The sequence below is a fragment of the Epinephelus moara genome, chromosome 10, assembly GCF_006386435.1.
Source record: "Epinephelus moara isolate mb chromosome 10, YSFRI_EMoa_1.0, whole genome shotgun sequence".
NCBI lineage: Eukaryota > Metazoa > Chordata > Actinopteri > Perciformes > Serranidae > Epinephelus > Epinephelus moara.
The window spans coordinates 45,533,176-45,545,427 of NC_065515.1; the positions used below are offsets into that span (position 1 = coordinate 45,533,176).

At 40.8% G+C, this 12,252-nt stretch overlaps 1 protein-coding gene across 1 annotated transcript in view; it reads right to left on the reverse strand.

Annotated features, from left to right (window-relative positions):
- The window catches only part of ddx10 (DEAD (Asp-Glu-Ala-Asp) box polypeptide 10), a 28,159-nt gene that overhangs the window by 4,371 nt on the left and 11,536 nt on the right, over nucleotides 1-12,252 (reverse strand). The window lies entirely within an intron of this gene.

Sequence of the window (12,252 nt, forward strand, 5' to 3'; positions counted from 1 at the left end):
TATATGTATACATATATATGTATGTATATATATATATGTGTGTGTGTGTATATATATATATATATATATATATATATATATATATATATATATATGAGAAAAGGTGATCTCATGAAGAAGCTCCAAAAAGTTAATACAAGCAATCATTAGACACTGAGGTGTCACAGATCTAACAGTGAGAACAGTTATATTGAGTGCACAGCTGATTGGTACAGAGTAGGGGTGGGACAAAAATTATTTTTGCAATATATTATTGTGCTCTCTCTCGCAATAAATAATCAATACACTAAAGGCAAATATCGATATTTCATTACAACACACACTCAATGGATTTCCCCCGCTGTCACCGTCAGTATTTAATGTCTCCTGCCCTGTTTGTGGGGGCGCTAATCCCGTAAATGAGGGTAAAGACCGTAAAGTTGGGCATAAGCAGCGGCCAGTGAAGAAGACGAGTCGAGCAGTTAGATGCAACAACAGAAGAAGAAGAAGAGAAGAGATGCAAGAATGGCGGAAAACACAAACAGCAAAAAACAAATCAAAGACCCACCCGCAAGTTTCCACTCTAAAGTCTGGACCCACTTTGGCTTTTACGAGACAGATGACGGGAGAACACTGGATAAAGAATATGCAATCTGCAAGAACTGTTTTGCGAAGGTAAAATTTAACAGCAACACTACGAATTTGCAAAGCCACCTCGTTCGCTATCACAGTGAGCTACTCTCGGGCGATAAAAAGGGAAAACCAGTCAGCTGACAATCACTACTGCTTTAAAAGCAAAGTTTCCCTTTGGGTCGCCGAGGGCACAGAGTATCTCCAAGTCCATCGCCGAATTTATTTGCAAGGACCTTCGCCCTTACAGTGTGGTGGAAAATGATGGTTTTCGCTGAATGCTAGCTACACTGGAACCGAGATACGAGGTACCGAGCCGTCAGCAATTCACAGAAAAAGCCATTCCCGCATTGTATGCAGAGACGAGAGCAAAAGTGGAGGATGCACTTCAGTCTGCTAAACGAGCTGCACTGACCTGCGATGGCTAGACTTCAAGGGCCAAGGAGTCCTTTGTAACTATCACTGCTCACTTCATAAATGAGAACTGGGATGCACAATCCTACATTCTTCAAACTCAGGTGATGTATGAGAGTCATACTGGCGCTCACATGGCAGATGTGCTAAAGAAGGCAACAAAGGAATGGAAGCTTACTGAGAAAGAGCCAGCAGTGGTTACTGACAACGCAGCGGATATGTCAGTAGCTGCTGAGATTACTGGATATCAACACGTTCACTGTTTCGCTCATGTGTTGAATCTCGCAGTACAGCATGTCCTGAAACTGCCAAATGTTGCTCGACTGCTGGGGAGGATTAGGAGAATTTGTACGTTCTTCCACAGAAGCAGCCCAGCAGCTGAGGCCCTGAAGAGGAACCAGAAGATGTTAGCCGGTTTCTTGAGCAACAGCCTGCTGTTACTGCTGCCCTCTTATCTCCAGAGGTAAGGTGTTTATTCTATCTTGTTATTGAATTGTATGGAAAATCTGTAGTGTGTGATGTGTTTCTATTGAACATTTGTGAATGATACAGCCTAAAAATTGGTGTTACTTATATAAATTTGTTAACATGATATATATTTATGATATATAATAATGCTAATGATATATTAATTTGTTCACAAAATATATTTTAAATTAGTTTTAATTAACCTTCCATTCTGTTCTGTTCTTCCTTTCTTTAAAAGGTCAGAAAGAATACCACTGACATCTCTACCCTGACTGATGGAGACATCAGGAATGCAGAAGAGGTTGTGAAAGCCTTCAAGCCAATGCTGGTGGCAACAAAGAGCATGTGCGAGGAGAAAAGCCCAACTGTTTCCATCATCGCTCCACTTCATGCCCAACTTCTGAGTGACACAGTCAGCACCATTGAGGATGCCCCTCTTATCAAAGACATAAAGCGTGTCATCCATGAAGACCTATCAAAGCGCTACATGTCTGCAGAGGAGAAAAACTTCTTCTATGTTACACCCGCCTTAGACCCCAGGTTTAAGTCGATGCTCTTCTTGGTGCCCTCAGAAGTGCAGGAGACGTATGCCACGGTGGTGTCCAAGGCTGCTGCCCTGATGGTAATTACAACTTGTAAACACTGAACAGTAGTTAGGTCATTTGAATTCTAGTTGTATTTGTACCTTTAAACCGTAACACTACTGGTAGAAAAATGTCATCCGTACATCCAACCATGTGCAAAAAAGATGTGTGAAATTTTAAAATGAATAGCAGCGGCTGAAGATTTGATGTTGTGATAAACATGTCTTTATTAATAACAAAAATAATAATGGTGTGCCAAATGCTTATTGTCTTACAGGAGGATGCAGACGTGGTAATGCAGTCTGATGGTGACGAGGAGGGAGGAAGCACTGAGGGGAGTGTTCCTGCTGATGTCATCAGTGATGAGGACAAACCACCACACACACACCAAAAAAAGGAGATCTGCACTTGCTAACCTCCTTGGACAAACATTCAAGCACGGCAGATCTTCCCCGACCCCATTGTCACCTAACTCCAAGGCTGCAAAGGAGGTCCAGCAATATCAAGATTCTCCACCTCTACCACTGTCTGATGAACTGTTGGTTTGGTGGAAATCTGAGGCATGCAAGTACCCACACTTTGCCAAGCTGGCCCAGAGGTACCTGTGTGTCCAAGGGACTAGTGTGCCATCAGAAAGAATCTTTTCTACTGCTGGTGACATAATCTCTGCTCAGAGGAGTGCTCTTACGTCTGAGCATGCTGATCAGTTAGTGTTCCTCAAGAAGATTATGCCTTGATGTGTCAAGGTTAACATAAAGCGCTTTAATGTTCCCAGGTACTGGTGTACATAATTGGTTGCATACTGTCTGAAATGTGCCCAAGATTTCATTTAATTTTTATTTTCTTCTTATTTTGTTAAGAAATAAGTGAAATGGGCCCAAGTTTACATATAAAGTTGCTACTCGCTGTTCAGAATCAGAAAGCATTGTCCTGGTTTACATAAAACATTTTAGTAATGTCAGACACTTTAATGTGTCCGGCTTTATTTTATTTTCTTTCCTGTAAATTTAATATGCCTTGATGTGTCCAGGTTAACACAAAGCGCTTTAATGTTCCCACTTCCCAGGTACTGGACAGGTGAACATAATTCAACATAAAAAGTTGTTTGGAAAAACGTCATTTGAACTCTGTTTTTAGCCTCATTGTAGTCTATAGCTCTAACTGCCTTTCTGTACACTGCGCTGACGTGTGTGTGTTTGCGCGAGACCGTGAGACATGGGCACCGCCTTCATGTGTGTTCACGTGCTTTCGCTGGTCTCACGCGCAAGTGCGCACACGTGAGCACAGTCCACAGAGAGGCAGTTAGAGCTGCAGGCTACAATGAGGCTAAAAAGTTCAGAGTTCAAATTACGTTTTTCCAACAACTTTTTATGTCGGGGCTTCAGGACACTTGGATCACTACGGACGAGCAGTATGGAGATATTTTGTGGTTTCAATTATGTGTTCTTGGACGTTTTAATCTGGGTCACCGTCAATCATTAGGTGTGCAGTTCTGCTGCTACCCACTCCCCCCTCGGATCTCCGTAAGTTGTGAGGACTTCACCAGAGCCTCCGTCGGCATATAGGTGAGTAGATAATGGCTGAATTTTCATTTTTGGGTGCACTATCCCTTTAACAGGATAACAGTTGTCAGAACAGCTCAGATTGTTGGTTTTATGTGCCTCATATTTTATACTCTTAAGTTTAATTCTCTGCGGGCGCTCATTTGTTAAACTTAGCTACATAGTCGAAAGCATCTCTTTTTGAGAATGGCTCCCTTTGAAGCCCGCACGGTTGTTCTTATCGTTTGGGGATGGGAACATCTGATGTGTGGGTATGGGTTGTTGGTTCTTGGGTTATGTCTCTGTATATATGTGTTTGTGTTGTGTTTTGTTTTGTTTTGTTTTGTTTTCCCTTTTCTTCCCTTTTCCCATATCACCTGTTGTGGTGGGTGAGACAGTTATATTTTCTCTCAAACAACACTGTATATGAGCAATATTAATCCGCACAACCCTGATACTGGATCGAACATTAGATTCGTAAGCTGGAATATTAAAGGTATGAATAACCCAATTAAGTGATCAAAGATATTCTCACATTTGAAACGTTCAGACACCGACATAGCTTTCCTTCAGGAAACCCATTTGCATGATAGAGATCAATTCAGACTCAGATATATGATATTTTTCATTCAAATTTTGATTCCAAGTCCGGAGGGGTGGCAATTTTGATCAACAAAAGGTTAATTTCTCCGTCTCAAAGACAATTACCGATAAAAATGGTAGATTTATAATTGTTGAAGGCACTTTATACTGCAACCCTGTATTGTTGCTGTATACGCGCCAAATTTTGATGACCCTAATTTTACAGATTTACAGATATTTGGTAACCTCCCTTTCTTAAATACTCATCTTATCATACTGGGTGGTGATTTGAATTGTGTTATTGATCCCTCTTTAGACCGCTCAAATCCTTGTACTTTGACTCAATCCTCTGTGTCGAAATCAATTTCTGATTTTATGGTTAAGAATAGGCTTGTCGATCCTTGAAGGTTCTCCAGTCCTCAAGCTAAGGAATTTTCTTTTTTTTCGCAAGTACATCAATCATATTCATGCATTGATTATTTTTTTGTTGACAGCGCTCTTCTCCCCAAAGTAACTTCTTCTAAATACCACCCAATTGTTATTTCAGATCACGCCCCTCTAACTCCAAACATAACATTTTTTGAACGGCCCCGTTTTTCTTCGCCCTGGAGGTTTAATCCATTGTTGCTATCTGACGATGCATTTAATGTCTTAATATCTTCCTCAATAGATGATTTCATTGCTCTAAATAAAAAGGACTCTACCAGTTTTTCGAATGAATATGGTGATAAATCAAGTAGATTATTGGCTCATCAATTAAAAAGACAAGCGACATCCAGATTGATTCCTAGTATTAGAGATTCTACTGACTCGCTCACCACAGTACAAGTACAATCAATACAATTTTTAAATCTTATTACTCCTCTCTCTATGAATCAGAATCTCCACCTGACGCAGCAGAGATGACCTCCTTCTTTGAAAATCTCAATGTTCCTACTGTTGATCCAGATGTAGCTAATGGGCTTGATCCTCCTTTTAGTTTGCAAGAAATTGCCGCGTTTTTAAAAAAATTCATAGACAAACTAGCCACTCTTCTCCTCTCAATGTATAATGAGTAGGCATGTAACGATATATCGAATTTCGCGGTGTCGCGATAAAATTAATTCTCGATACCGTCGTGGGAATGCCACGGTAGTTATATAGCTGCGTTCTCCTACAGAGCCGGTAATATGACTGTGCAACTACATTCCCCATAATCCTTTGCATGCAACTGCACACACAGGTGAAAGCAGACTCCTGCAGCTCAGCCTCTCAGCCTCCGACTCTGCCCATGCGTGACCAGAGGAAACGAGACAAGTGAACAGAAATGCTAGAATGGCGAACAAAGTAAGGAGATTGATTGTTTTTCTCTGTGGATTTTCTCCACGACCGTTCGTCATAGCGAGAAGCCATGCATATCACGTGAATCAGCGAAACCGTAGCTTTCCGACAAGCACTTGTCGGGAGTCCAATGTTTTCACAGCGAAAAAAAATGAGAAAGTTACATTAAAATGATGTATAACAAAGCTTTCATACAGCTTTGCACACACATTACTCTTGGATGGATTACTCACGAATGCAGGCTCGCACAGAAATGCCACGCATATCGCATGAAAGCGCGGGACCAGAGCTTTCCTCTCCTCATCTCCTGTTCTGAGAAAGTGTTAGGGTCTCCTTGATGTCAAGATTGTCAACCTGGCGTGAAGAAACTGAGTGAATGTGTGTTTCTGAGTTTTTCTATGACTTCCAGGGAAATGGTAGGGCTTTATTTATTTTGGTTTTCTTTTACACACATCTCTACCCACCTCTCTCTCTCTCTCGGTCTCTCTCTGTGTCTCTTTGTGTATCTGTGAGTGAGGGATTGTGTGTTTTTGAGTTTACATTATTTCTATTTGTTGAAAGCACATGTTCAACTGTGTTGATTTGTTTATGATACTTTATGATACGCTTCCAAGTTAAAAAATAACATGCTGTACAGTGTACATGCAATATTTTTTAATAAAATAGCTATTTTTAACAATAAATTTTCTCTTTTTTCCCCTTGTATAAATATCGTGATATATATCATATCGTGAGTTTCTGGTATCGTTACATCCCTAATAATGAGTCCCTTGAACATGGTTCATTGCCTCCAACTTTAACCCAGGTGTCCATAACCCTTCTTTTAAAGAAGGGCAAGGACCCTGAATCATGCACTTCTTACAGACCTTTGTCCTTATTGAATGTAGATGTCAAAATTTTGGCCAAAGCGTTAGCACCTCGTCTTGAAAAGATTCTTCCTACCATCATATCAGAAGAACAAAATGGATTTATCAAAGGACACCAGTTCTTTCAAAATGTTCGTACACTTTCGAATGTGATTTTCTCCAAAAACTCTTCTCCACTCCCTGAAGTTGTCATCTCAATCGATGCCGAAAAAGCATTCGATCGTGTCGAATGGAATTATCTTTTTGCTACACTTCATAAATTTGGATTTGGAAACAGATTTATGTCTTGGCTTAGACTTCTTAACACCTCCCCCAGGCTAGCATCCACACTAATGACACTCACTCCAGTTATTTTATGTTATCACATGGCACTAGACAGGGGTGTCCTCTTTCCCCTTTACTTTTTGCCCTAGCCATTGAACTACTGTCGATTGCTTTAAATCTCTTCCTCTTTATCGCACAGTCTCTCGGTCCGATGTTGAACTCAAATTGTCACTTTACGCAAACGACCTGTTTCTATATGTATCAGATCCACTAACCAGCATTACGTCAATATTATCTCTGTTAAAGAATTATGGCTCCTTCTCTGGCTATAAAGTCAATCTTCTTAGAGTGAACTATTACTTTATTACTCAAACAATCTGATATTCCCTGTTGGGGTTTAGATATTTAGGAATTAATGTGACCCGCACTCTATCCTCTCTTTACATCGCTAATTTTTCCCCACTGGTAAATCAGGTGAAGGCGGACTTACAGAGGTGGAACTCCTTACCATTGTCGCTGATAGGTAGAATTAACGCAGTGAAAATTACTGTATTGCCTAAGTTTCTTTTTTTGTTCCAATTCCTTTGTTTCTTCCAAAAACATTTTTCAAATCGCTTGACCAAATTGTTACCACCTTTTTGTGGAGCGGTAAGACTCCCAGGGTGAGATATTCACTTCTGCAAAAGCTTAAATTTAATGGGGGTCTTGCATTACCCAATTTTCTGCTTTACTACTGGTCAGTACATATTCACAAATTTATATATTGGCTTCAGTCTCCGGGGTTATTATGTATGTATGAAGGGTTCAACGCTAAGGTTTTTTTTTCACTTGCCTGGTCGGGCAAGTTGGTCAGAGATCTACTTGCCCGAAGTCAGTTTTTACTTGCCCTATAAAAATTGTTTAATTTAAGTGGCTATCAAATAACAAAGACTGCAGTTATTTCTATGATATGTAGCTAATCTTTATTCACACTGTATTTATTCATTAAAAACAACATATGTCATGTATTGTAGCTTAATTCCTACACAAAAATGACAGTGTCAGGGCTTAAAGTGAAAAAAATTTGCTGAGCCTGAAGCCTGAAACCTGAAACCTGGGGGTCAGCGGCAATTTTTGTCAATCGTTCTCCGTCTATAATTTTGCGCCCTACTTGAGCCATGCCCACCTCTATTTATTTTTCACCCCTCTCTCCAGTTCTGCTGTATTAACACCGGGTTTAATATATTTTGCTTCCATCTCTCTGCCCTGCTCTACTCTACTTCAACACTACTTAGCGCTCTCTNACAATTTTATTGAACATAATAAAAGTAAAAAGTCACTTGACATGCTGCTGTTTTGTGCTATGACCTATTTAAGTGCTGGAAGTTGTTATTTACGTGACAACGCCTGAACACAACACAAGCTCAGCAACAAGAGTGCCATGCTGCGCTGCTGTGCGAGCAGCGTGTTTGTCTGTGTGTAACAGCAGTCTGTTGATGGTTATTTATACACTGTCCATAACAATAACTTTGTCAGGTGACAAACTGCACCGGGCTCGGGTCAGGTTTTGTCAGGAAAATGCGGCCCAAGCCGCTGTAGTGTGCTCACCTGTGTGTGTGTGTGTGTGTGTGTGTGTGTGTGTGTGTGTGTGTGTGTGTGTGTGTGTGTGTGGGGCGGAACTCCGCCATGCACGATACAGAGAGCAGAGGAGAATTGTTAACGCGTGACCATGTAGAGACAGAAATGACACGATGACATAATACCATAAATAGTATATTGTTATGTTATTATATGAAGCGTCCATCGCACAAAATAATATGACTTTAGTTAATGAAGAGGTAAGACAGAGCTCTCTCCTCTTCTCTTTGCTGCTCTGTGCTTCACTTGTGCCATGTAACCAATCAATGGGGGCTGTGGGCAGGACATTGTTACACAGCGTGTGCCTGTGACTTCAGGCAGAGAGACCCCTGTATCAGAGCCGAAGGAGCACGTTTTAAAATACATTTATTTTATCAATTAGTTATTAACTTTTACTATTTTTAGCAACTTGCCCAATGGGGCAAGTGAGTTGTTAGTTTACATGCCCGACCTTGAGTTTGACTTGCCCTGGGCAATGGGGCAATCGGGCAATCGTTATTGTTGAGCCCTGATGTATGTGTAGATTAGAGGCTCAGTCACTCTCTTCATCTTCTCTAACGGCCTTACTCTCCTCCTCCCTACCATTGAATCCCTCTAATTTTACAAGTAATCCTGTGGTGCTTTCCTGCCTTAAGATTTGGTTACAGTTCAGGCGCCATTTTAAATTTGTGTCATCATCCACCCACACACCTGTAACTAAAAATCATCTGTTTCCCCCATCACTAATCAACACCACTTTTATGATTTGGCATAGTTGAGGCATTAAGCACTTTAGGGATCTTCATAAGGATGGTGTCTTTTCCACATTATCAGATCTGAGGTCAGATTTCACTTTGGACAATTCTGGACTTCACAGATGAGTTGTGGAATAAAGCTGTCCTTAGCATACAGTCTAGCACAAGAACTTATTCAATTCAAAGTGCTGCATAGAGCCCACATAACCAAAACCCCGTAATTTGAAATGTTAAATTATGACTACTTCAAACTGAATGTTTTTATATATACAATATTTATTCACTACACAACTGTAGCACAACTACATACACAGCTGTAGCCTAATCTCCTCCTGTCTCCTGTGAGATGTGAAATTTGACATGTGAAATTATGACAACTTAAAACTGAATGCTTTTATAAATACACTATTTGTTCACTACACAACTGTAGCACAACTATATACACAACTGTAGCCTAATCTAATGATTTTTATGATGGCAGCCCCAACAGGTTATGGGCTCAGGAAGGAGCTTTGAAGCCGATGGAACCGTTTGTTTCGACGGAGATGAGAGGAATTATGAGTTGTGGGAAACTAAGTTTCTGGCGCACCTGCGTCTGCTTAATTTGAAGAGCACCACACTAGTGCTGTACTTTTAATCTAATCGCAATCGCAATCGCGATGTCAGGCTGTGCGATTACATAATCGCATAAAAGGCTGCAATTTGCGATTTAATGTAAATAAATGTTAACGTGTGTGCCTGTGAACGTGACTGCCTCTGCTGTAGTGTGTGGAGTTTGTTGACATTACACCAACAAGCTATCCTGGTGTGTGCAGCACATATGGTCAGGTGACTATCCGGTGTGCAGCTGTGACCAACACAGACGCAGAAGAAGAGCATGAGCACGACCATGAACAGGCTGAGTTGGTGGCGAAAAAAACGCAACGTCTATTATATGGCATTACTTTGGATTAGGGATGTCACGATCCGAGTATCGGCGCCGATCACGTTATTTTTACAAAATCGGAATCAGAGGAATCAAACAACAAAAATGGCCAGGTTTTTCATCTATGTTGTTCACTGTTGCCTCCGCTTTCCAATGTATAAAGTGTGGCGCTCCTGTATATTTTATAAATATTTTTTTTTATGAGACAGTCAGCTGATGGCTTGCTCAGCTCCAGACACTGAGGTACCTCCAGACACACCCACTGGTGCTATTGCCAGTGTGATGGCTCAATCAGCTGAGCCCAGGTAGACCGGCCCCTACATTATGCCACTCCTGGCAGTATGACGAGAGTCAGAAATGAGCCAGAAGTCCTCTGCGTATTCGGCCTACCACGGCATTTTACACCGCTCAAAGTCCGCGAAAAAGGTGCGCTTCTCCATGGAATATCATCCATCCAGCCACCACCCTCACCTCAGAGATTCCGCCACGGATATCAAGGGATCCTACGGAGCCTCCACGCCCGAAACAACACCAGAGCGTTACTGCATTCACCCATGGTGGAGTTGGCAAAGACGGGGGTTACTTTTTGTTTCATTAATCCTTATTTGGAACCTTCGGGCCAGGTTGATTTATTGTTTTGAAACTGAACTGAGTCAGAGCGAACAGTGGATTTTCTTTACTTCCTTGTTTGCGGGAAAACCTGGGGTGGAGTTTTCTTTTGTTTAGCGAACTGTGTTGATTGAACTGAATTGAACTGTGATATGTTATTTGGAAATCCCGGAGTGGAGTTTTTTGTTTGAACTGGATTGAACTGACTGAACGGAACGGAACATTTCTTTTCTTTGGTGAAAAAAACATATACTTTCTTGAAACTGATTACTGTTGTATTTGAATTTTTGTATAGTATGGTATAATTCTTTTGTTCTACAGAAACCATGTAAAAACAATTTAATTTTGGTGTTAAGGGACCTGTTTTATGGGTTTTAATGGTTTCTTTGTGGGGTTTGACTGAGTAAAAGAAAAATATTTGTTTCATGTGTCAAACCGCTACAAAAGATATACCGTATTTTCCGGACTATAAGTCTCACTTTTTTTCATAGTTTGGCTGGTCCTGCGACTTATAGTCAGGTGCGACTTATATATCAAAATATATATAATTTAACATGTTTTTAAATGTTAATTCATACTGACTGACATGAACCAAGGAGTAAACATTACTGTCTACAGCCGCGATAGGGCGCTCTAGGCTTGTGACAACTATATGCTGCTCCTGTACCACTGAAAAAATTAACTGAAACTTTAATTTAAAGACAACTGAGAAAGACTGAACACAAACAAAATGCCCCCAAAAAGAAAATCCTATTCTGCAGATTACAATCTGCAGGTAGTAAAATATGCAACCGAAAACGGTAATCGAGCGCGAAAGAAAGTTTGGAGTGAGTGAGAAACTTGTGAGGGACTGGCGAAAAGCAGAGGTTACTCTTACTGCAATGAAGAAAACAAAGAAAGTGGCAACTGGTCATGAGAAATCACACTTCACAGTGGTGCTGGCATGTTGTGAAGATGGATCGAAATTGCCACCGATGGTCATTTTCAAACGGAAAACCATGCCAAAAGACAAATTCCCCCCCACAGTTGTCGTGGCTGTGAATGAGAAAGGGGTGGATGGATCAAGAAACGATTAACTTTTGGCTTACAAAGTGCTACACTAAGCGTCCTGATGGCTTCTTTAAAACACACAAAGCCTTGCTTGTGATGGACAGTATGCGAGCGCACATAACGCCACAGTTCAAAGATAAAATAAAAGCTTGCAACTCCATACCTGCCATCATCCCTGGAGGCTTAACCAAAGTACTCCAGCCACTTGACATCTCAGTGAACCGGAGCTTTAAGGCAGTCTTGCGGCGCCTGTGGGAGGAGTGGATGGTGGATGGAGAGCACAGCTTCACGGCAACCGGGAGGATGTGCCATACAACTATTCCAGCAAGTCCTTGGATGGATCGACAAAGCATGGGCTTCAGTGACAACAGGGCTTGACGCTAGCTTTTTTCCCAAGGAGCACATGTGCTTCTGTGTTGAAAAAGTAAGGAGCGCACAAAGAACTTTAGGGGCACAATGTAAATTGATCAAATAATGTGTTTTCCGTAATAAACGTGATGCAAATAGACATTTACAAGCAAAATTATTTAATGAATTTGTATACAAAATGTCAGAAAGGTAAAATTATCAAGTTTTGAAAAAGTATTGCAATTTATTTTTGTCGTTATTATCTTATATATATATATATTATCTTTGCAATATGATTATCTTATATAATGTTATTACTAT